At 37.6% G+C, this 24417-nt stretch overlaps 1 protein-coding gene across 11 annotated transcripts in view; it reads right to left on the reverse strand.

The window, feature by feature from the left end:
* Zbtb20 (zinc finger and BTB domain containing 20) overlaps window positions 1–24417 on the reverse strand; it is an 821796-nt gene that overhangs the window by 242837 nt on the left and 554542 nt on the right. Inside the window, exon 1 of one of the 11 annotated variants that reach the window (XM_013515066.1) lies at window positions 12905–12924. The exons of the other annotated variants lie outside the window; for them this stretch is intronic. The gene's annotated coding sequence lies outside the window, so the exon portion shown is untranslated. Of the gene's footprint in view, window positions 1–12904; window positions 12925–24417 lie in introns of those variants that run through there. 11 annotated transcript variants of the gene reach the window in all.

Below are 24417 nucleotides of genomic sequence, written 5' to 3' on the forward strand. Positions count from 1 at the left end.
AATGTTTTGTCCAAACTAACAACTGCGAGGGCAAAATAAACATGGCTAAGAGTGGGAATAAAAAACATATTTCTATTAATCGGATAAAAGATGTTTTACCTTCTAGAATGCAGAATAGGACGTACTTAAACAAAACTTATTAAAGGAACATATGCATTAAAATATGTTGTTAAATACAAGGTTGGAATTCTCTAACTGGAAAAACTTCTTTGAAACAATAAAGATTCCTTACACTACTCGGGTAAAGTACAGCTTAGAAAGAAATATCGTCAATCTGCTCAAATGCACATTCTATAGTTAGCTTAGCCATATGAAGTCCCAGTAACTACAAAAGCAAATATTATAGTAGATTTAAGCACATTGGTGCAAATTATTAAAATAAGACTGTCTTCATTTAAAAGAAAGCTTTAAAAAAATGTAATGTAATGTCTGAGGGGGTGTTGCCTGAACTGAAAGTCAGATCTTGGTTTTAGGCCTTCCTTTGGCACAATCTCTTTGTTTACCTTGGTTCATTTTATTAAACATTTTCAGAGCTCAGCATTCTCACCTCTCAAGTGAGAGTGTGATATAAAGTCAGGCTGATCAAAACCCCTTCTCATCCTAATATTCTATAATGGATCTAATGAAATGATCCTAATGTAAGGTCTTTTTCTTCTGCCTTTGCTAACTTCCTTAAAACAAAAGACAAATAAGTAAGTATTAAAAACACACACTAATCAGATATCCCTGTGAACTGGAAGACAGAAGCTTTTCTCTTTCTTTCTTTCTTTCTTTCTTTCTTTCTTTCTTTCTTTCTTTCTTTCTTTCTTTCTTTTCTTTTTCTTTCTTTTCTTCCTTCCTTCCTTCCTTCCTTCCTTCCTTCCTTCTTTCCTTCCTTCCTTTCTTTCTCTTTCTTTTCTCTCTCTTTACCTTTCTTTCTTTCCTTCTTTTCTTTCTTCTTTTCTTCCTTTCTGTCCTTATTCTTTACCAGTACCTATTTCCTAATGTGTATTTTAAGAGTTCCCATAAAAAGATTTCATATTTTTCTGAATCAGAAATAGCATATAATTTCTTTGCCATTTAAATTCTAATAAGAAAGGAAACAAAATCATTATGGAAATCCTATTAGGAACTTAAAAAGAAAAAAAAGTCAGTAAAACTCCATTTAAAATTCAAATTGTTCATTCACATATTTTCTTCTGCAGAAACTTTGAACTGTTGCCTCAAGCTATCCTCACTTTTTCAGAGACAATATTCTTCATTCTGTAAAGAAAAGGCCCTCTCACACCTTTCCCACCTGTCCTCTGCTGGCAGTTTTCTCACAAAGCAGAGGTATAGATTGCAACACGAGATATTTGGGGTAGAGTAAAACATTTCGTGTGGGAGACACTCTGAACAAGTTGCCACCACTTTGGCAAGAAATTTGGTTCTCATGGCTGAACAAGGATAATCATTTCTACAAGACTTTCAAAAATGAAAACTCCTGTGGCACCGGCCAGAAAATGAAAGTTTTTCATGTTAATATTTAAACCAGACCAGAAACTATCAGTGTACCCTTAACAGACCTGGAGGGTCTAAAAAGAATACAAGGTACCTGACACCTTGGTGAATAAGAGAAGCTCAGTTTTATGAAAAGGCCAAAGTCTTAGGGCAAATAGTCCATTGTTCTAAGGGCTGATATCCCATGGCACCAACAAAAGCAGAAACTTGGAGGATGGGGGCACACAGGCAAGGTTCCAATTACAGGCTCCAGCCAGGTTCTGTGTGCTGATAAGGCTAGGACCCAGAGGATGCGCACTCCGAGATCACCAAGGGTGGGTCCCCAAGGGGAGGAGGGCTCCTCAGACACACAAGAGTCGGCAGTTGCACAGAGTACCAGCACTCCCTGCTGGCAGCTGAAGTTGGAGATGAGCTGACGGTATCTATGGGAGGGCTGCCTGAGGTTTCCGTGAGGAGGCTCAGGGAGATGCATTGCTCTTTATGGGACAGGAGCGTGGCTCTCATGAAGTTTAGATAGCTGTAATGTTATGCTGAATGAGAAGGAGGTTAGGAGAGGCTACAAACAGGAAGAACTGGCAAAACTATGTACTCGCTACATATAATTTTTATTTAAGTTTCCCAGCTACTAACATTAGATAAAGCACACACAGGCACGTGGACGTGAAGAGGGCTGCAGAGATGACGTGGGAGAAAATGCATTTCTGTGCTGGCCATTTTACCCCTGCAAGAGCAATCCTTGGGGCCATCCAACGTATTCAAAACATTTGTGTGTTGGTAGGAAATCCTATCAGTAACCCGATGAAACTGCCAGGTATGCCCCCTCTCCCACCACTGCAACAGGTGGCCTTTGTGAATCTGCAGAGGCCTGAGGCAACAATACTGGTAACTTCCCAGTGCTCTGCTCTGCTAGGGTTCCTTTTCTTTAATAAAATGAAGGTCAAAATAGCAGCCTATTAAAAGCAGCAGTATTTCAACTGCAGGAATAACTTGCTTGTCATCAACTTGTTAATGCAATAGTCAAACATTTCTTTGACATGTTACAGTATCAGCTAACTTCAGTAGATAAAGGGTCTAGAACAGGAAGATGCTGCAGATGCTTTCGCTTGGAGGAAGGCTTAACAGAGCCAAAACGTCAGCAGGGCTTGTTTGTTCCATACTTTCCATCGGGCTCTGTGAAAGAAATGTTAGATTACTGCAATGACAAGTTTGTGACAAGCAAGTCATTTGTGCAACTGGTGCGCTCCTGTTTTTATCTGTTTACCATTCAGACTTGTGAATGCCATTTCAAGCACTCACAGGATTTCTGGCTCCCATTAGGGGAAATGGTTCCTCCATGTTTAGAATTTTCTGCCTCAAAGAGAATTACTAAGCAATTATTTATCCCTGTGGTCACAGTGTCACACAAAAGCACTCTTGAGTTGTTTTGTTGGACTCTGAATCATGAAATGGAGTCCTGAGGACTGGATAGCTTGGAGCATCAGAAATTTCTCATCTAGTTTATTGGAATGACTACAAAGCAAGTCTGTGAGAGTCAATAAAATTGTGGCCAGCTTGAAATACCTTGCTCTTTTGCTCTGGGATCATATATCAAGGCCATATGCTTCAAGGCACATAAACCCACTTGTAACAAGTAGATCCTTAGAAGCTAAGGCTTGGCTGCAGATACTGACAAGGAGGCTAACATATGATAGTTTTGGTGACAAGGACTGCTTTGGTTGTTGAGCAGGGAATTTACGCCACTTTCTCCCTGTGTTGTGTGCGTAACTACAGGGCTAGTACAAATCCAAAATCATATTAACCGTGTGATGAGAAGTAGTATCAGAATATAGTATTAACACTTGGCATCATGTTCTGTAGGTGGACTGCTCATAGCAAGTGGAGGTCTGCGCAGATCTTCTTACCAAGAATTCAAGATTCTTCATGGGAAACGACCTAGTGGTTTTTGGCAGCTTATTCTGACCTCCTATGAGGAGAGGAGATAATAATACAGTACCGATTCCCTGTTCACCTAGCCTGCATGGGCACAGGGTCAATGTTCTAAAAAAATAAAGAGTGCCTTCAGAATTCAAGGTCAAAAAGCTTTCTGTTGCATATCATTTTCATGCTTTAAATTTGTGTACATTATTGGTACGGAATTTATGTATAGTTCTAGTTAAACTTTTTTTTTTTTTTGCACGTTACTGGGGATTGAACCCAGGGACTTTATACTGAATTACATTCTCAGACCTTTGTATTTTTTTAATTTCGGACAGGGCCTCATTAATTCCCTACGTTGTTGTGGCTAGGCTCAAACTTGCAATTATCCTGCCTTAGCCTCCTATAGTGCTGGGATTACAGGTGTGTCCCACTATGCCCAACTAATTTTAGGTGTAACTTTAAAGAACAGAGGAGCATGAGGTTTTGAAGCAGGGATATATATATACATGCATATACACACACACACACACTATATATATATAATGTGTATGTGTATGTGTGTATATATGTGTGTGCTTTGTTTTGTTTAGTTTGGGACAGAGTCTCAGGTTGGCCTTGAGCTTACTATGTAGTACAGGCTGGCCTGGAACTTGCAGTGATCCTCCTGTCTCAGCCTCCTGGGATTACAGGCATGTGCCATCATGCCTGGAGATTATATATAAATAAATAAATAAATATACACACACACACACACACACACACACACACACACATATAATATTCTGGGGAAGCAGGTCAAAGCTGGAACCAGACAGAAAACAAAGGTGTAAAATGAGAATGGGTGGGTAGGGAATATGTATTCCCAGTTTTTTTTAAATGCAGAAACTAAAACTTGGAGTTTAAATATCTTCCTATAAATATGTAAGTTGCAGAGATTTGAAACCAGTTTTCTTTCATGCCAAAGCCCATGTGCTATTATTAACCACTAACTAGAGTCATTTCCACTGGCTTCAGAAGACCTTTCTTTCTGGTTTACTGGAAGCGTTTTAATTCATAAACATAGAAATCCAATAATTGGATATAAAAAGGCCAGTGAGTAGATTCTGGCTGAGTTGCCACCCTTCCTAGGCCTCTGAGAAAGCAGAGCTTCATCAAGATGTCATTCCATTCCTGGGCCTGACCAATTCCTGCTTCAGTGAACTGGGGAAGAGGGAAAGTGATTCTAACCTAATCGCATTTCTCTGTGCTGTGAATGCAGGACGCCTGGCAGGATCACCTCGCGCCCTTGCCAGTTCCTCTCGTTCCTCCTGTGTCTAGTTTTAGTTTTTTATTCTTCATTCCCGTGTTACTTCCAGGCAGCTTCCTTTTGCCACTTTCCTGCTCTTCCTTTTAGGTGTGGGGAAGGGGCAGGCATCTTTCTTACCAGGACAAGGAGCCCTGAGACAGTCTCAACTTTGCACAGAATGTATCCTTTGTTCAGTTTTCTATTTTGTTTCTCTTTAATGATAGCTTTGCTACCAGCCCCATTTTTATGTAACTCAGAGCTATGCAAATCAGACTGGTAAGCCAGGCTCTGCAGCTACTCCATCTCAAAATGAACATGCGCCCAAGCGGTAGATAGCTCGGGGAAAAGCCTGGGTCCTGAATATCACATGTCTAATGGCTGTTTTCCTTGTATGGGTGCCAGAGAACAAGCTCAGTGAGATGCGCTTTATATTCCCTAGTCTCTTTTTAGAGTGTACTCAGCGTGGGTCACAGGAGGTGTCAGCTCGTGGAAATTGGTTCTTTTTCTAGTGTATTTCTACATTTTCAAAGATTACTTTATTGGGCCTCCCAAATATAGACTTCTTAAAGGTTGCTCCAAAAGGCCCCATGCATGGAGAATCATTAATTCAGTGGACAATGACATGGTGAAGGACATTAGGTAACTAGTGGTGGCCTATTTGTTCACTGTGACCATTTAGCTCTGCCTGATACCACCAGAGGCTGGGTGCTGCCAACCTCACAGGCAGCCCTGTCCCCTTTCAGGTCACTTTTGGTAAAACATGTATTGTCTTATATTTGACTCTCACTTGTCTTCCTATCCTCCGCTTTGCTTCTAGCTCTTTCCCACCCACCTTTCAGTCTTGAGTCCGTCAGGGAATTAACAGTTGAATGGTTCATTTAACGACAACCCTTGTATATACCACATACCACCAGCTAGGGACAGTGTCCTGCCTGTCTCTCTCCTTCACCCAATGAGTTCCTCTCCTACTCTCCCGAGAGAAATAAAAGTCACTCTACTTGTTTCCTTTCCATTTGGGTGTAGGTAATACGTGTGACAAAGCATTCTTAATCTTTTTCATTTTCTGTCCTAGTCTGTGGAAAATCTTCCCTGACAACCTCAGGCACATTTGATTGATATGGCTGTTTATGATATAATTTATTGTCCAAAAAGGGATACTTTTGTAGGTGAAAGGGCCTTACCATTATTATACCAGGACTATAGTTTAAATTAGAACTGCCTCCTACAAACCAGTACAGTGCCTTCCAAAAATCTTTACTCCATCATCTATCTGTTTGTTTGGTAATTATGTTTTCATGTCTGTTTCTCTCACCAATATGTGAGTGCATTTTTAGCAACAGAGATGTATTTATCTGTGTACCTTCAATTTTTGGAAAAGTACTTGGCAGGTAGAAAGAGCCTGGTATGCATAAATATTTGAATTGAAGATGTTTTTTCCCTAATTATATTCTGTGGACCTTTCTTCTTATTTTATAGCAAATACCACCAACACATGTTGGCTTCATGTTCTGGAAATGAATCCAAAACAATGCCATAGGAAGGGAATGGTTTAAGTATAACAGTAATAGAAATGACTTTGAATACTGACAATACAAAGGAGTGAGATGTGATAAATTTCCATTACACGTCTATTATATTTTTTTAATCAGACACTGAACAATACTCTAATCCTTTCTTCACAAGTCTTTTCAGGAGGTTTTCATATTTGTAGTAAATCAATTATTATAGGAAATGATGGTAACAGTGTGATTCCTCTTTTTAATTTTTATTTATTTGTTTTTTGTTTTGCATTGCTAGCAATTGAATGCAAGGCCTTCACACTAAGCTACATTCCCAGCCTTTTAGATTTTTTTGTTTAATTTGAGACAGATTCTCAGCTAAGTCGTGGAGTCGCTCAGGCTGGGAGTGAATTTGCTATCCTCCTGCTCCAGCCTCCCAGGTGCTGGAGTTACAGGCACAGATCACCAGCTCCCAGGTAACAGTGTGGTGCTTAGTGTCCACTAAAATGTTGGTGGCATTTCTGACGCTGTCATCCTAGTCAAGTACATTTAAAAGTCCTGGTGACCTTTGGTAAGTTTTTCTTTTTTGTTTCATTTTTTGCTTCTGAATAAAAGTGGCTTTAAAGAAGAGACAGAAGAAAAATTGAAAAATATGAATCATCTAGAGAAATTATTTCTTCCTGCTTCCTGACACATTTTAGGTTTTTACAGAAAGATGTGAATCTACCCTCTTTAAATTAAATCAGTTCATGGAAGACCAATCCCACAATATTCTACAACTTCTTTTAGTGTTCAAGATGTCTATCAAGAACACACCTCATTATCAAACCTAAAGATTTTCAATTAAAGTACAAGCGGATTTTGAATGTCCTATTTCTTTTTTCCCATAACTTGTTTGAAAGCTGGTATCGACTCACTATCTTAACCTCCTTTTTTTAAGATGAAAAAAAAGACCTCCATATCTGATTTCTTCTCAAGGATTGTTTTTTTTCTCAAGATGTTAAATTTAATTTTGGAGGGGAGGGATTCAAGGACCCTCTCAGAGCTGTGTTTAATCTGTGCTCAGAGAAAATAGAAATGTCCATGTTTTGCAATGCTTCTTATATATTCTACTGTTGTAGCTGTTCCTAAATTTCAGGTGTAAATTTTACACTCTTGACTACAGTCCTGTACTCTACCTCAGATTTTATCCTTTCTGCAGAGCCAGTCATTCTTCATTTTCAGTTCAGCAATGACATTTACTGTGCTATCACAGACAATGGAAAATACAAGAATCAGAAGGCTGAAAAGAAACAGTCACATGCCTGCCCTTGCAGAGTCAAATCTATAGGGAAAAAGTGAGTAAGCATGTTCAGGTGTGTAGTGTTAGCTTGATTTCCATCAGCACATGCAAACCAATATAGTTCTAAGAAATATATATGAAATATATATCTAAGAAATATCATATATATATATATATGATAAATTGGCACTTTAGAGATTTGTTTTCAGTCCTAGAGAATACCAACAATAACTTTTATGTAGAAAATATTCTGTTTATCCCATGTATGACTGAATATTCATTATGATGACTGCCTTGCCTCCAAAATGGTCTCTCAGTGTTGCTATTTGGATACTCCTTTCCCCAACATCTGAAATAGTGATTTACAATTATTTAGAAATTCTGATGGCTTACTGTTAATGTGATTTCTGCAACATCTTTCCCTTTCTACTACTTAAACACAATTTTAAATTAAAATTGATTTTGTTTTGCAATTTTGAAATGCCTCTGCTAATAATTTAAACTACTTTGGGTTTGTCTATATTGGAAAACATGTATCAAGATAATCACACACTAGAATCCAGCGACGATTCCAGTGGTACACTAGGCGTGCATTTCTCCATATTGACTCCGACACCCTACTGGTCATTTCCTGAGCATTCTGAAGTGCTTTGCAAAAAACAGTAGAAATCTTTCTCATTTAAGGCAGTATTATATTCATATGTGAAGTTAGACTATAGCCCTAGTTTTGCCTTAGTCTAGGAGAGCTCTTATTAGGCCAAAAAAGACGAAAACATCAGGTTTTGGTATCAAGGAGACTTCCAAATTAGCTTTAACAGGACTCTCCTAGGATATTTCACAGAATAGGAGTCAGATTTCCATGGCTTTAGCTTGAAATGTAGAACTGAAATGGCTGTACTGAGGTGCAGCTTCCCAAATAGTAAGCTTCCTTGTGGCAGTGAAGAGACAATAAAAGTAAATGAGCACGTTTCATCACCCACAAATTAGTAAGCTCAACCTGAACACCTTAGCAACCTTCTGGGGCATTCAGCTACAAAACAGTGTTTGTACAAGAGCCTTAACTTCCATTTTAGGTCATTTTAAAATTATACTGAATGTAAATATAATATTGTTAATAAGTTGATTATATATTAAATGTATTCATTAAATTTAACTGAGAAATTTTACTCTTTAATAAAAGATTTTATTATTATTATATTATTCTAATATATTATTCAGTACTTCTTCTAAATGTATATTATTTTCTGTTGGGTTTACTTTTTTTGTTTTGGGGATACTGGAGACTGAACCCAGGGCCTCTGCCCTGAACCACATCCTAATGCACTCCGCCCTCCCCCACCCTTTTTAAAATTTTGAGACAAAGTCTCCTTAAATTGTGAAGTCACCCATGCTGGATTTGAACTTGCAGTCCTCCTGCTTTAGCCTCCCAGAGTGCTGGGATCCCAGGCATGAGCCACTGTGCCCAGCTAGGTTTACTTAGTCTTACACAAGCCCATTCTTTTCTTAGCTTATAATTCCCAGGAGCCCATGGACCTGACTTCATATTCGTTACTTCAGATCACTGGCTTCACGATTAATGGTTAAGCAGGTGGTTTCCAGGCCACTCTTCCTTCAGTAGAAACTGAAAAGTATAAGCTATTTAATTGTTGGGGAAAGAGAATTTTTATTATAGGGACTTTATACAGCTATGTCCAAAGCTCATGCATTCTAAAAGTACAGATGGAAATGCCCCATTCTGCAGTCGGTACAGCAAAAATTCTCTTATAAAGTAGATCTTTTGAGGTGAGTTCCTAAAAGAATTCCTTGCTTGGAGTCCTTTTGAATTGAAGGTTGACAAGTGGGCTTTTCTGTAGCATAGGGGTGGAAATAACAATAAATAAACTAAATGAAAACATTCATAATCTAAATATGGGGCCAGATTTTTGAAGGAAGGTATCCCTGTGACTAGAAACACAGAACTAGTGATATTAGGTAGTCCATTGCCCTCCAGTGTCTTTTGGGGTGAAACTGTGCATCTCTATTTAAGGGTGCCTATCACTAAGGCATTGAAGGGCATCAACAAAGCTCATCTTCCCATTATTAGCAGATTTTACTTTCTGTTAAGGTAAGTAGGTCCTTCGAAGTACTCCTTCAAGTGTTCTGTTGATTACTACCTATGCAGTCCGGCAGCTATTTCTTTTCAAACAGGCTAAACAAGGCAGAAGAGTCATACGTGCCTTCTTTGCTGAGGTGGAACCAGACAGAAAACCCTCAGCACTTATGTCCCACTGTTCCCATATCCCTCATTTTACTCTGTGATCAGGAGACAAAATCTATCCTAGAGAGGAAATAATTAAAGCTACCAGGATTTCTAGGAAGGAAACACAATTTTTGCCCATTTTAGAGAAGAGATCATTAGAGTGTTAATGAAAAGAGATGGTGAAATTCAACCCATCAGATTCAAATATAGTTCCCAAGTGCATCTAAAGAAAACAGCATTTCTTCTACACTTAAATATAAATTCTGCAAGCTAATTTTATATTCTCATCTCATACCTGCTTCTTCCTTTGCCTCAGAAAGGATTAGTAGCTAACATTCCACTGTGGAAAATGAAGGGCAGATATAATATATACCCATTAAATTCTGAATCCAGAGCAAGACGGTAAACGCTTACCACAGAACATGAGTCTTGTTAACAGAAATGGAGACCAGTTTCTAAGACACTGAAGGAAGGCACTGAAGAACTTCGCTACTGTAGCTTGAATTGAAGGCTTGAAGAAAACTTGTGGTTTTGCATATTGTGTGATTTTTTCCTTCCTATCTGAGGCCACAGTAACAGATTTCCGTACGGATGGAAACGGTAGATCATGTGTGTTTAGTCATTATAATCTCTGTGTTAATTTCTTCTACTGTACATGAATTAGAAAGAGAAATACTAAATTCCTTCATACAAGCTTTATTATCAATCCATGTTTACCTCTGCTTTCCTTCTCATCCTCTTGATCTCCATGCCTATTTCTCCTTGTTTAACTTTGGGGCCTGCCTTTCTATTACCCAATGATTTCTGGTAGGTGGAAGCTTCCTGAATCCTTTGTCCATACGTGCTGCCTGATTCATCAGAATGCTGTCAAAGAAACTTCACGCTACCAATGTCAGTGCCTAACTGGTTTTAAAAAGATGACTACCTGTAAATATGACACAATATCAGGAGACAGCATTTATATACGGTCAAATGAACTTTAAGCCCTGCAAGACTCAAAATTATGAGGCGATAAATATGTAAATTTATCTTTCTGAGTAAAACTAAAGGCTTTAGAGGTCCTGAGTTAGTCTTCAGTTGTTGTATTGAAATTGCATTAATGCTGTTTATTAGAAACTTCTTTCCTCAGTCCCAACAAAAATCACCTTAAAATCTTCTATGGTATGTAGCAGATTTCAGAAGCACACATGGAAGTCAAATGCGCCGATGTTAGAGACCTGAGTTAAAAATCAAAACTCAGAAACATTTAACTCCATTCTACTCAGGAGTCACTGCTGGTCTGGCAGGTCCAAGCAGGGAGGCATTTTGTGATTTTACTAGGGGTACTAAGAGTTCCAGGATATTCTGCTGGCTATATGAACAATGGGATTATTTGCTTTGAGTATGACCTAAAATTTGGCAAGATTTTTACATCTGCCCTACATTGGATACAGATCTCCAAGATAAGACCAGTACCTGGTAATTTCTCATTTCCCTTACTGTCTTGATATATTCGTATCACAAAATAAGATCAAGCTACACATGGGTTGAGAAAATAGTACTTCAATAACTAACATGTTGGACCACTGTGGGTCTTCCTGACAGACCATGAAAGGCCAATCTACTGTTATCTTGGCAAGGTTGATATAATACTGCTGTAATGATTCAATTTATACATGACCCATTTCACTTCTGTAACAGAGATAACAACTGAGAAATGTTTGAAGATAGTTTTTGTTTCAGAGACAAGCTTGTCTCTCCAAACTCCTAACATTTCTTCTGGGTATATCTAAATATTGATCACACTAGGCTGAAACAGAAGCTAAAGATACCTCACCTAGACAGTCCCAATGGCCTTATATATGTGTATTTCTACCATAAAACAGCAACAACAATGTAGACTCAAATACTATCATATAAGTAAAGTATAAAAAAGCAAGCAAAAATCCCCTAGAATATAATTTTTAAAATGTACTGCCAATATACTATCATCTGATGTTGATAAAACTCACTAAATCCAGATTGTACAAGGCTATTTGATCAGTTTTTGTGAGAATACTTTTTTAAGATTCTCATTTATGTATAGAGTGTGAAAATGGCATCATATAAATAAGGCAGACAAACAGAAAGGTGCAGAAAGCACATGTAAGATGCCTGTGAACTATCTAGTAAGTGTTGCCAGTTGCGAAAAGATCTGACATGCTAATACACACTCACTCGGACCTGTTACTCAGGCACTAAGAGAGGATGGCTGGCAGGCTCTGCATTTAAGTTGTTATCTAGGCCCCCAAATATTGACAGAGTGCCAGATTCTTAGAAACTATTGATGTACACAGCCAGCCACAGCTCCAGACACCTCTTAGACAGAGTCTTTAAATGTCACAGATAAACAAATTTTTATGAAACAGAGAGAGAGAGAGAGACAGAGAGATAGACAGACAGACAGACAGAGAGACACACACACACAGAGGGAGAAACACAGCGTAAGAGGCAGGAAAAGAAAGAAAGAAAAATCACTTCGGTAAAGCTGACGTGAAAGCATGTGGTGTCTCACCTCTGAGGCTCGATCGATCAGAACTCCTGACAAAGGTTAGGAGAGCAAGTCTTCTGAATGCATCCTGCTCCTTGGCACACGGACAACCTTAATCAGTGCAGCCTGCTCAGACAATGTCTCTAAAAGTGAACTTTGACTTAGTACAACTGCCTTACATGTTTTATGTTTTTTTGGCCTGTTAGCATGTTTTTTAATCTGTATATACAATAATTAATTTTACAAGGTCTTATAAAATTAATAAATTAATACGATGCTGGCGAAAAAGAAGGGGATATTGCTGAAAGGAAGGAAGGGGAAAGAAGTCAAAATATTCTTTGTAAATACAGTAATTCCCTACAATGAATGTAATGATTATGGACTACAAATGTGTACTAATAAAAGTCAAAAAATAAATTAAAAAGAAGTTAAAAGAATACTTATTACAAACTAGCTTCAACAAGCTAGTTCTGAACAAAATATGGTTCGAATATAAATATTACCTAACTACAAATTCAAATTAAAACAAAGTGAGGAAGCACAGGCATAAATAAACCCAGGGAAAGTCTCCTAAATCATTTTCTCCATATATATTAAAGTCGAAAGTCAAGGTGTCATGAAATCTATTTTTCCCCAAGGTTCAGAGGTGTCCTCTGACAGTTTCTTTCCTGACTCCCACTGAAAGTAGTGGTACCTGGTGGGTTTATCACAGGCTATGGCTCTCCTCTACTTCTCTTTTCCTGCTTTTCCACAGAAAACTCCTGCTGCAAAATGTATGAGGTAAATCAGTTACTTGATATATGATTATAATAGAAACAAACCATAGTTATACCTAGAACAACCAATTACTCCTTAGAAATCATGTGTAACTCGATATATTTTAAATGTAAACGAAGCTTTTTTACTTGGAAGATCTTCCATCTGCTGAAGGCACCTTTTCCTGACCTTGATACACTGCGTCATTAAAAGCAGCCACACTTTCAAGGTTAGAACATCACTTGCTTGTACATTTGCTTTTCTGTATTAGACTTGTACAATCTCCACATTTTACTAGGCCAATCATGCAAAGCCCACAAAAAAATTCTTCCTTCAAAAGTACATTGGTTCAGCGGCACAGCACCTGCTTGGCAAGCGCAAGGTCGTGAGTTCAATTTCCGGTACCGGGGGCGGGGGTGGGGGGAAAAAAAAAGTACTTTTGTGAAGGTTTTCAGAAAAATCGGTAGCAAAATGGTTTTGCTACGCACATACCTACACAAAAGCCTCAATGGCTTTTGTGCTAGAGTTAGAATAAACTTTGGTATAATTTTATTTTATTTTTTTGCATCTAGCTGTTTGTCACGGGTACCTCCCATTAGCAAGTAGTCTGAGAATAAAGTTCCATAGCCTAAATATTCAACAAAGGTTTTGTTTCTGCATGAAGTTTTCAGTGATTTCTTACTACCTTTCCTTTTTATGTTAGGAGATCAAATGAGAGGATTTAGATTTCCTGCCATGGGAAAAATAATTATTTTCCCTGTTTTTAAGGGCTTTTATTTTGAAGACAAATCGGTTTTAACTCAAATGGAAATTGCAGTAAAATCTCAGACACTGTAATCAGTGACTGTATTAAAACTCTGCAGAAGTATGCCAGCTTCAGTGTGAGGCCACAATTCAGCTAGGATCACAAAGAGACATTATCCACTTTGCCTATGGCCATTCTGACATTATATATAGTAAAATTTTTATACTGTAAAATTAAGGTTCGAGGCAATCTTCTCTAATGTGTTACACACACACCCCTACACATACAAACAATGATTTTCTCCTGTGACCATATAATATACAGACGTTTGAATTATGGAAGCCATGAAGTTTGAGACACAGGTGGCCTCACAATGCCCCACAATCAAAATGTTTGCACTGAAATACTTTCTGAAGGTTCAGAAATGTTTTGTCTTCTGAGAGCACAGAGGTGCTCCCCTGAAAGGGGTACTGCCTTAACCTGTCTTCACAGCCTAAGGAAGAGAGGTGGTGCCATGTAGTAGGCAAATGACGTAATGATTACAATACCTTAAAAATCCTATTTGTTGAGGATCATTTTTTGAAAAAGGATATAAACCTATTTCATGAAAAACATGAGATGCTACTGTTTAATTTTTAAGTAACTCTTTCTCCTTTCAAGAAATTTAAAATTGTTTTCACTGTTGTTGTTGCTGGTCATCAAAAGACAAAATAGGAAAATTTTATGGCTAACTCTTAACTGCTTTCTATGGATTGGGTCGTTTACTCATAGTATATTCATTTATTTCCAAAGTACCTACATTATTGTTGTTGTTGATACTGTTTCCATTTTATAGATGAAAAAATGTAGGCTTAAAATGAAAAAAAAAAAAAAAACAAAAAACAAAACTTGCCCAATGTCACAGATCTATTAAAAAGCTATGAAGATGCAAATCTCTATCGGGCTGATGCCAAAGCTTCCTTAAAATCATTTTCCAGATTAGATCTAATGACTCTCTACTCAGAGGTCTCAACCATACCCAATCCTTTCTGTTCTTTCTCTTACTGTGTGTGTGTGCACATGTGTGTGTGTGTGTGTGTGTGTGTGTGTGTGTGTATGAGAGAGAGAGAGAGAGAGAGAGAGAGAGAGAGAGAGAGAGAGAGACCTGAAGCATAGAGGATTTCGAATCAAATGATAGGACTCCATTCTCCACTTCCCTCACCTAGAACAGACGGCACCTACCCAAAGGTTTACTGTGAAGACCAAATGAGATAATATGATGAAAGCACTTAGTACATCTAAAATAAAGCATTATCATTATTGCTCTACAAGTTTCCCTCCTTTGCATAATGGATGTGTTCTGGAGAAGGTGATTATGAAAATGTATAGGCTTAACTTCTATTATCAAATCACAGAGCAATTACATTATAAAATAACAGAAAAAGATTCCTAACAGATTGAGATGAACACTTGATGCAAGGCAGGGGTGCAGGGGAAGGGTGGGCCTACGGTAGCCTTCCTGACAGCAGTCTGTGAGTGGGCAGCAGTGTTAGATCCTATCTCCCTCTTAGTCTCTTTGGTCTGGAAATTCCTGATTCTACCCCAGCAATTTTTACAGATGATTTCCTTCTTTTCCTTTTGTCTTGTTATAAGTTCTAATGAAATGTTTAGGCAACAGCAATACTTCGTCTGAAGGCCCTATCTCAGACATCATATATAATGGAAAATTTCTTTCATGTGAGAGTCCCAGTGAGGCATATTAATTGGTGTTCTCTGTACTTTGAATGTTTGGTTAGAAGTTTCAGTCATATGCATTAAATTGCTTGTACTAGTTTCATCATATTCATTACATAGAAGAGCTTCTGGTCCGGAGCTATGTCTTCTACTTTCTTGGAAACCCTACACTTAGTAGTGAGGCCTATAAATAAAATGAAACCTTAAATAGTACTGACTTCACCTTCTACTCATAACCAAACCTGACTTGGGCTGAAAAGCTATTTTCTTCCTCTGGTCTCATCAGATATAAGCATGTCGTGTTACTGGCTCAGGTCAAGCTACACACTCCCACGCTGTCCTCCGCGCCAACAGGAGGCTGCACTTTGGGGCTTGCCTTTTCTTGAGGTACCAGGACTTTTACTTAAGTGAATGCTTTAATGTCTTCTCTCAGAACATTCTTTTACTTGTGGAAAATATTTAGAAAGAATGGAATTTTAAAAATAAATCATCTGCTATCCAGATCCTGGGGAAGGCAGTGATGTTTCAAAACACCAAATGCAACTAATCAAGGACACAAAAGCCTTATTAACTGTATTCATCCTTATCTTTAGAACTCAAGTAGGACACAAGATCCAACCTCAGCATGTGAACCAGTATCAAGTAAGAGAGGTCAGCAACGTCCTACACCCAGATGAGCCAGCTTAGGCCTATCAGTCCAGAAGTACTCTTCATAGATTGCCAAAGGAGCTCTTGCTCCAGATTATCTTGCATATGCTAGCAGCCTGGGGAGCCAGCAGACGGCCTCTCTGGTTCTACAAAAGTTCATACAGGTGCATTTATATTGTATTTAATACTCTGCCATAAACAGACTGTAGGATCTATTCAAGCTGCATTCATTTTACCTTTTTTGTATTCTTATTTCTATCTCTATTCTCCACCTTATATTTTTCTTATTTCTAAAGAAAAAAACCCATTCATTCATTCATTCCATAATAAATATCAAGTATCCCAAGGAAGAAAGGTTAGATGATTGATAGCTAAGTAGTGATAGGTAAATAGCAAGATAGATAAATAAGTGGATAAAATGAATACATATCAGGGTCTCACAAAATGGCTAAAAAAAGGAGACTGCAGAGGCAGGATACTTTAAAGTACATACTTGTGATTTCAAGGTATAAAGAATAAGGATAAATCATTTCAGGCAGGATAAGCAGCATGGACCAAAATTAGCGGATTCATTAGCATGAATTAGGCAAAGCAAATAATTTGGCTTGTGAAAGACAGTAGTGAGAAAAAAATTGAGAAGGTAAAGTAAGGTTAGTTCACAGGGGAACATGAGCATCAACCAAAGGATATCATTATGTTAGTGATCTAGGTCTGAAGATGTAGAGTCAACAACTCTCCAGCTTTCGTAATTTCAATAGACTGTAGTATAATTCTTAAGAACCTTTCATTCTTTAGGCTCTGGAGGGATTAGGTTACATTACTGCGGAAGAGAAAGTCCTCATAGCTAAAGATTCCTACACCAGCTGAGGTTATCATGAGTCACCTACTGAAGTTAATCGTATCACATGATTTGGAAAAGAAACTTGCCGGCTCCCAATCACATCTACATTGGTCTTTCCTTCGCAATAGTAAATTCTACAGCACTGCCTGAAGGCAGACAGTGAGGATGGCTGAGATGAGAGGTATCCCGAGCACGCGTGAGATGGCTACAGAAGAGTTTCACAAAAGCTGCCATTTGACTTGCCTAGGGCCGACCTCTTCATACATGACTGGTTACTTGCCTCTCTAGTTCTCCCTCTGCCACAGAAAGTCATTTTAGTGACTGTCAAATTCTGAGACCTGCTTACACATCCTTTCAGGTTTACCGGTAAATGTTTGGGATTCTCTGGTTCTAGTCATCACAGAGGTAGTGCTTCCCTATACTTTCTCTCTCGTGACCTCTTGTCTCTTCCGCGTGTATTGACTTCTGCTATACTGTTTTCGGTATGCATTTGTTTTTAGCATCTCCCTCCCAAATGTTAGCTCTTTGAAAACAATGATTTCTGCATGTTTGTTTTGCTTCCTGTTGTATCCTTAGCATCTAGAACAGATACTGTACTTGTTGAAACACTGCTTTTGAAGATGAAGGCAAAATATACAGAAGGGTAAGCAAATATTAACTGGGATGTGGAAGAAAGCTTTCTGCATAAAGGTCTCTCCAAAAATTCATTACTAGGTAATTTGAAAATATCATCAGCTAATTACTTCATGAACTAATTTTCAATGGTGCTCAAAGCATTTTAAAAAAATGTATCTATTTTTATTACTGTTACCAAAATAACAATCCCATCCCCTCCATTTTGTACAGATGGAAATCATGGCAGAGAAAGATGCTCTGCAGTAATGCAAATGAATTCAGGGCCTCTGGTTTCAAGGGCTATGTTCTATCTGATATAGTTTGTATTGTACTACCACAGAATTTTTAGTGCTGAAGTGTGTATAGTAGTAGAATGTGAAATAATAGATACTGTAAAGTCATTCACTTATGCCTTTTCTATTAGCCCATGGTCTCACAGAAACAAACAAATAAGCAAATGAATTATCAAAGAGTAACACAGAAAGAAAAAGATGAACACCTCCAAAGGCTGAATATGCTTGTTAATTTTAATTTTTAAATGGAGATCATTCTCTTCCATAGTAATTGTATTGTATCCTACCAGCAGAGATTTAATGTATTTTGCAAATATTAAGTCAGTCACAGCTCATCCATCAAGCTCTAAAAGTATGGCTTCTTCTCCTCAGGTCCTTTTAAAACCTGAAAATATCTTGTGGATTAAAAATATGCAGCAGATCATGGGCACTATGAAAAGTTAAAGTATAAAAATGCTAAAAGAAAAAATTGGTGAATTATTTTATAATCTTGTCATGGGAAAGGACTAGAAGTCTATCTGTGACTCAATACCTGGAAGCCATACAGAATATTGGTAAATCAGGTTACATGAAAAAGATACTTCTATGTGGTGAAAAATTCCATAAGCTATACAGTAATTAAAAAGACAAAACGGGAAAATTTTTGCAATCTCTTATAGATAAAGTGACTGTCATCTTATAAGTAGGAAGAAATAAATAGAAAAAATATCTACAACCCTATAGAAATAAAAGTCAAAGAGATAAACAGATAAATAAAAAATAATACCATTAAACATATGAAAGATGCTTAACACCACTAATAATAAGCAAACTGCAAATTAAAACTATACCAAGATGCTATCTTTTACTTATACAATTATTAAAAGTTTCAGATCTAAAGAAAACACTATTTTGTTTAGGCTAGGGAAAATGGTACTTTCTTATATTACTTTATGGTAAGAATAAGTAATCCAATCCCTGTTAAGATCAATTTCTCAAAGTTTAAGAAGCATGTATCCCTTTGATGAATAACTTTAAATCTGAGAATTAATCCTGAAGATCAGCCTGCATAATTGTGAGATTATTTGTTCAAGGTTGTTCACTAGGGTATTGTTTGAAGTGACAAGAATTGTTTAAGAGTAAGGATTATAGAATAAGCCTGGATATATTTACATAATAGAATGCTGTATAACTGGAACAAAGATTAACTGATATAAAAGTATCTTTAAGAAATACTGGAGAATGCAAAATTGATAAACACACTGAAAATTAAGAAACACTGAAATTGTATCAAAGAATTCAAGATTAAGAAAGGTTTATAAAACTTGGACTAACTTTTATGTTAGAGGTGAGGGAATATATATATAATGGAACCACCATGGAACCACCATCAGGGAAAATGTGGTAACATGGGATTTGACATCCCTAGACCATGATGCAACAGGGTCCTTCTCTAGCTTTGTACCATTCTTATGATGTTATGCAGCTATCCTTTTTAAATACACTGGAGTTGCCAGTAAAATGACATCTAATTGTTTTAACTGTAAATAAGTGTACTAGGAATGAATCTTCTTGAAAAGCTTAGGGTGATTTCTTCTATGTTCTACCTTTCTTATGTTGAATGGAGAAGACCTAGATGTTCACTTGTTGCTACAAAAGAAAAAAACATTTCATGAGGAGTTTAAATGTATGAGAATACCTAAAATAATGAGTGTAATATTTTCATTAGTTTGATAATAGTTATCAAGATTTTAAAGACCTCAAGTGATATATTCAGTATTTTTAGGATTAACATAAGGCAGAATATGACACCAGGCTAATACTGATAATAATATAGCAGCAGACCAATTTTTGTACAATAAACCACACACTCATCTACTGGTCAAAATCTGTAGCATCAGTCCAATAAGCTATTTACCCAAAGACTTTCTCATTTTATAGTCAGAATGCTATCTGGAACAACCTAAAAGTCACACACAAAAAAAGCTCCTAAATTTGATTTCTTATTTACTTTGTCTTATGACTGTCTTCGTGAACAGGTAGCCAGTGAGTTATTGATTCTGTGGAAGAATTTCTTCCTCTAGGTTATGTTTTTCTACTTCAGGCAATGATTTTGAAAAATTATTTTAAGTATGTAAGGAGTATCCATCCATTCATTCATTTATATTAAATATTGAATATGTCCTGTTTATTTTGCTAGCACTAGAGATACAGAGATAAAAGACAGTCTCTGCCCTCAAATATTTCAATCTAGTTTCGAGGAGGGAAAGTAAATAACCAGCTACCTACACTTAAGGGTGAGGAGCTGTCATAATTGAGTTTAAGTGTAAATAACTGTGGGAGAACAAAAATGTGGGAACCTGATTTTTAATGAGAAGGCTCAATAACAAGTTTTGAGGATATGGTGCTTTAGCTGAAACTTGAGGAAGTAGACCAGAGAAAGGTTAAGGGGGATTAAAAATAGATAAAAGAGAGGTAGAGATAATAGCAGAAAAAAAAAGTTCATATATGGGACCAGTCCAAAAACTGCAGTTGGCTCCAGCTAGAGCACAGGAATGTTTGGGAATGGAAGAGGTGAGGTTTCAGGCCCACTCAGGATGTGATGGAAATAGCAGTTCAGGTGATCAGGGCAGACTTAGGCCTGAATGAAGAGAAAAACAGCCCACTGGGCAGAGTGCAGTGAGAAGAATGTCGCCAGCAGAGAACCTTGCTTACTGTACACACATGTCTATTTCAAGGGATGGCGAAGAAGCTGGGGCACTGATTCCTGGCTGTCAGAGATGAGCAGAAGTATTCCAAGTACTATTCCCCTGCCTATTATCTAATCTCTTTTGTTGTCTATGGAACCATAGTTCTTTCCCATCAATGAATTCATTCAGTCCCTGTAATCAGCTCTGATTAGTGTTGTTTAACATCAATCTTTTCTACTTTTTTTCAAAGAAAGATACCAATCAGCTGCTGCACACCCCTGCTTGTTAAAAGCAGCACCTCTCCTGCTGACTTACCGGTCTCTTAATCAAAAGGGCAGGAGGAAGCAGTTGGGATTCACTTTCCTTTTTTTTCTTTCAAAGTACACAAATGTCAACTTCCTCAAGGATGTTTGGTATAGTTGAGTTCAGTCATGTAACATACAAAGTCAGCTTGATCAAAAGGTTACAGGCTGCCCACTGCTAAAATGGAGGGAGAAAAGGAAACCACAGGATTCCCTGAAGTGTGAATGAGTGCATAGGCCACAGTAGTATGTGTATTTACACTGTCATGCTGAGCTAACAAGGGAGTTTAGAAAATATAAACTCCACCACTATACTTCTGTCTTCATCTTTGAACTTCTGAAGCAGTTCTCTATCTGTCTGTCTATCTATCTATCTATCTATCTATCTATCTATCTATCTATCTATCTATCTATCTCCCTAGCCCAATGGTTTCTAACAGCTTTACAGCAACCCTACAGCCATGAGCATTTTTATGCATTAAAAATTATTTTCACCACAACTTCCCCAGTATTTAGCTGAAGAGTATAATCTTCCATACTTCCATGGACATGAAACTGTTAGTACCTAGTACAGGCACAAGCTTGTTTGTTCATTCAATGATTCTCCTCCTCTTAAAAAACCGGTATCCACTATGATAAACTTTTTCTTGTCATATGCAATTGACAAACTCATGTCAATAACTGCCCTGAAAGACACTTCTAACTGTATGACGCAGGAAATGAATTTTATGTTAGATTAAATTGTGACTCAAATTGATTTTAGAAATAGGGAACAGTCTGTAAATAAGAGGAGTACTTATGGGTATGTGAGCCTGGATATATGTCCCCTCAAGCAAGAACTCACCATGCATGCTCATGGTCTGCCAATAAGGTTGTGGGAAATATTTAATATTTGTACAAATGTACATCTGGTGTGATTTACAAATAGCATTATGTACAATCTCATCACTGTTCAAACGTAAAAACTGAAGTGATAAAAGTTACATGGAAGTATAGACACACAGCTTTGTGTTCCAGCCAGACCTAGAACTTAAGCTCCAAATTCTTCATCTGTGGCCTCTTATTTTATGTGATGACCATTCATTAGACAGGGGCAACAAGTGATAGGGAAAGGAATACAAAGTCTTAAGGTCACCACGATGGAGCAATAAGGAGATATGTGAGATATTTTTAGAAAGCAACAATAATTCTGGCCTAGAAAAAGAATATTGCTTCATTTGAAATACCTTGAAATTCCTGGGAAGGGACTAGGGAAAATTGTTTCAGAAGGATAACTTTTATATGGAATAAAGTAATACATCATATGTCCTCTAGGTATTCTGAAAAACATCTCTTGGAGCACTTACTTTCCAAACTTCCCTAATCATAATAATCTATTAGATTTCAGATCCAAATGCCAAGTCCCCTCCACAGAAATTTCTAGATCTGGGTTAGGCTTAAGAATGCACATATTTCACAAGTGACCCTGATGATCTCAGGATCAAGGATGTTTAGGAAACACTGTCCTAGAGAGACCTTGGCCACATCAAGTTAAACGTTCTTCAGTTCTAATGAATCACCCATTCCTACATTTCTGTTGTTCCTCTTAAGCAGGTGCAAACTCTGATCACAAACCATAAACTCATATGCTCCTTTAAAATAACTTTATATTCACTGCTTGGTCAATAGTCTTTAATTGCCTAGTTTCTTTTTCCACTTTTATTTCATTGTGTCTGTATGTCTGATTAGATTACTAATTTCTACCCTGCTGGAACTGATTTCAGAAAAATTAGTCTGCCTTTTTTCATCCCAAGGATATTAATATTAACAACAACAACAACAAGAGCAACAACAAAGCAACCTTGGGGGAAAAACAAAACAAAACAAAACAAAACAAAACTAGGCAAATGGATCTCCACATTTGAGCCCAGTGTTTCTTCTTAGAGAAACATCTCTATCATACCTTTTTCAGAGCTAGAAATAAGCCCTTTCAAATCATCTCATCTCTCTGATTCAGTCAGTTTCTTTACCGATTCAGTCTGAGAAAAAACTCTTCCACTCTTTCACTTATGTTTTAGAAAGACACAGTGAGAAATATTACGATGAGCTCACTTGTGGGTGCCTTTTAGTTGGCCTTCTATTAAACAGATATCAAGCCAACTAACCAAGAAACAAAAATATTTCTGTTGCTTCTTTTGCAATAATTCCACACTCTTAAGAAAAATTGAATTTTGGGAAAAAATTGTCTACATCCTCTTAAGCAGGAGAGGGAAGGACAATGACTATTAAAAATCTGTTAACTGTGGTTGTATTGTAGTTACATTAAGAATTGCACAATTAATTTACATTATCAAATTAACCCAGCAGTTGGGCCTAGATTTAAAACACAAGTCTGTTTGCCTGTCTTGCTTTGCTAGATGTAATCTTAAATTCAGTTTACCACAAAAGTGATCTTAAATTTGGGGCAAAAAATCCTTTTTCTCATAAGGAATATTATAGAGTAAGATTATGAAGGTCAATGATGTGTACAGCTGTAGGAGAATGAGTGCTGCTAAAATAAGCATCTAGTGTAGTAGACTATTTTCCTTAGAAGCTTTAAGCATAATAATTTTTCCTACTGGGAAAGAATTTGTCTCCTGAGTGGGGCAGCGGCTAAGACACGGTGAGGGGTACAGCCTGCAGCAGGAAATACGTTTAAAGGACAGCATCAAAACAGCATAACAGAGAGTGTCAGGAGATAGCAAAGATATGTGGACTTTTGAGGCACAAGTGAAAGAATACAGAATGTAAGTTATGGTAGGTAAGCATCCTTTGGACCGTCTACCTCTGTTGGCCACAAGAACATTAGAAGTCAACATATGATAGGTGTCTTTAATTATATCAGAGGCTAGCACTAGTATCTTGGGTTAGGTAGGAATAAGAAAGAAGCTTCCCTGAGCCTCCTCAAGGAGTCAAATGATAAAGCCACAGCCACCACAGTCATAGCAACAGCAGCAGCACCAGCAACACCAGCAGCAGCAAAAGCATAGCACTGACCTGCAGTTCGTGCCCGTCAAAGAGCGGTGCCATGTCTGCTCCTACTGACAGGCAGATAAATATGGAGATCTGTCAACAAGTACATATTTATATGTATCTACAGCTCTCTCATACAGACCTACAGAGAATGCATAACAGCTCCCACTGGTTTAACACATGCACCCCACTAATGGGGTAAGACCCATTACTCACAAATGGGTGAAAAAGAGCATCAACATGCAGGTTTTAATCCCAGTTTGTGGGCAGAATCCTGTCATTCCAGTGTATGCTGATAGGTCTACTACTCACACAGCCCCGCTTGATTTTCCAAATATTCATCCTGTAAGTGGTGCTACTCTGCACTGTGCAGACACATAGGTTTGACAAGCAAAGGTGGCAATTTCACATTCTCTATCCCCACCGATGGCAAAATTAGATCTAATATGTATCTGAGATTGACTGACTGGGGAGGCAGCAGAGCTTGGCATCTAGGAGGCACCTTCCACATTATAAAAACAGAACTTCCGATGCAGAAGTCGTAGAGGTCTGCCCATGTTTAAAATCCATGACATCAGAACAGTCTACAAATGTGTATGTGATCTAACGTGGCACACATATGTTGAGCCCAGAA

Source organism: Chinchilla lanigera, unplaced genomic scaffold (genome assembly GCF_000276665.1).
Source record: "Chinchilla lanigera isolate Chin_1 unplaced genomic scaffold, ChiLan1.0 scaffold00026, whole genome shotgun sequence".
NCBI lineage: Eukaryota > Metazoa > Chordata > Mammalia > Rodentia > Chinchillidae > Chinchilla > Chinchilla lanigera.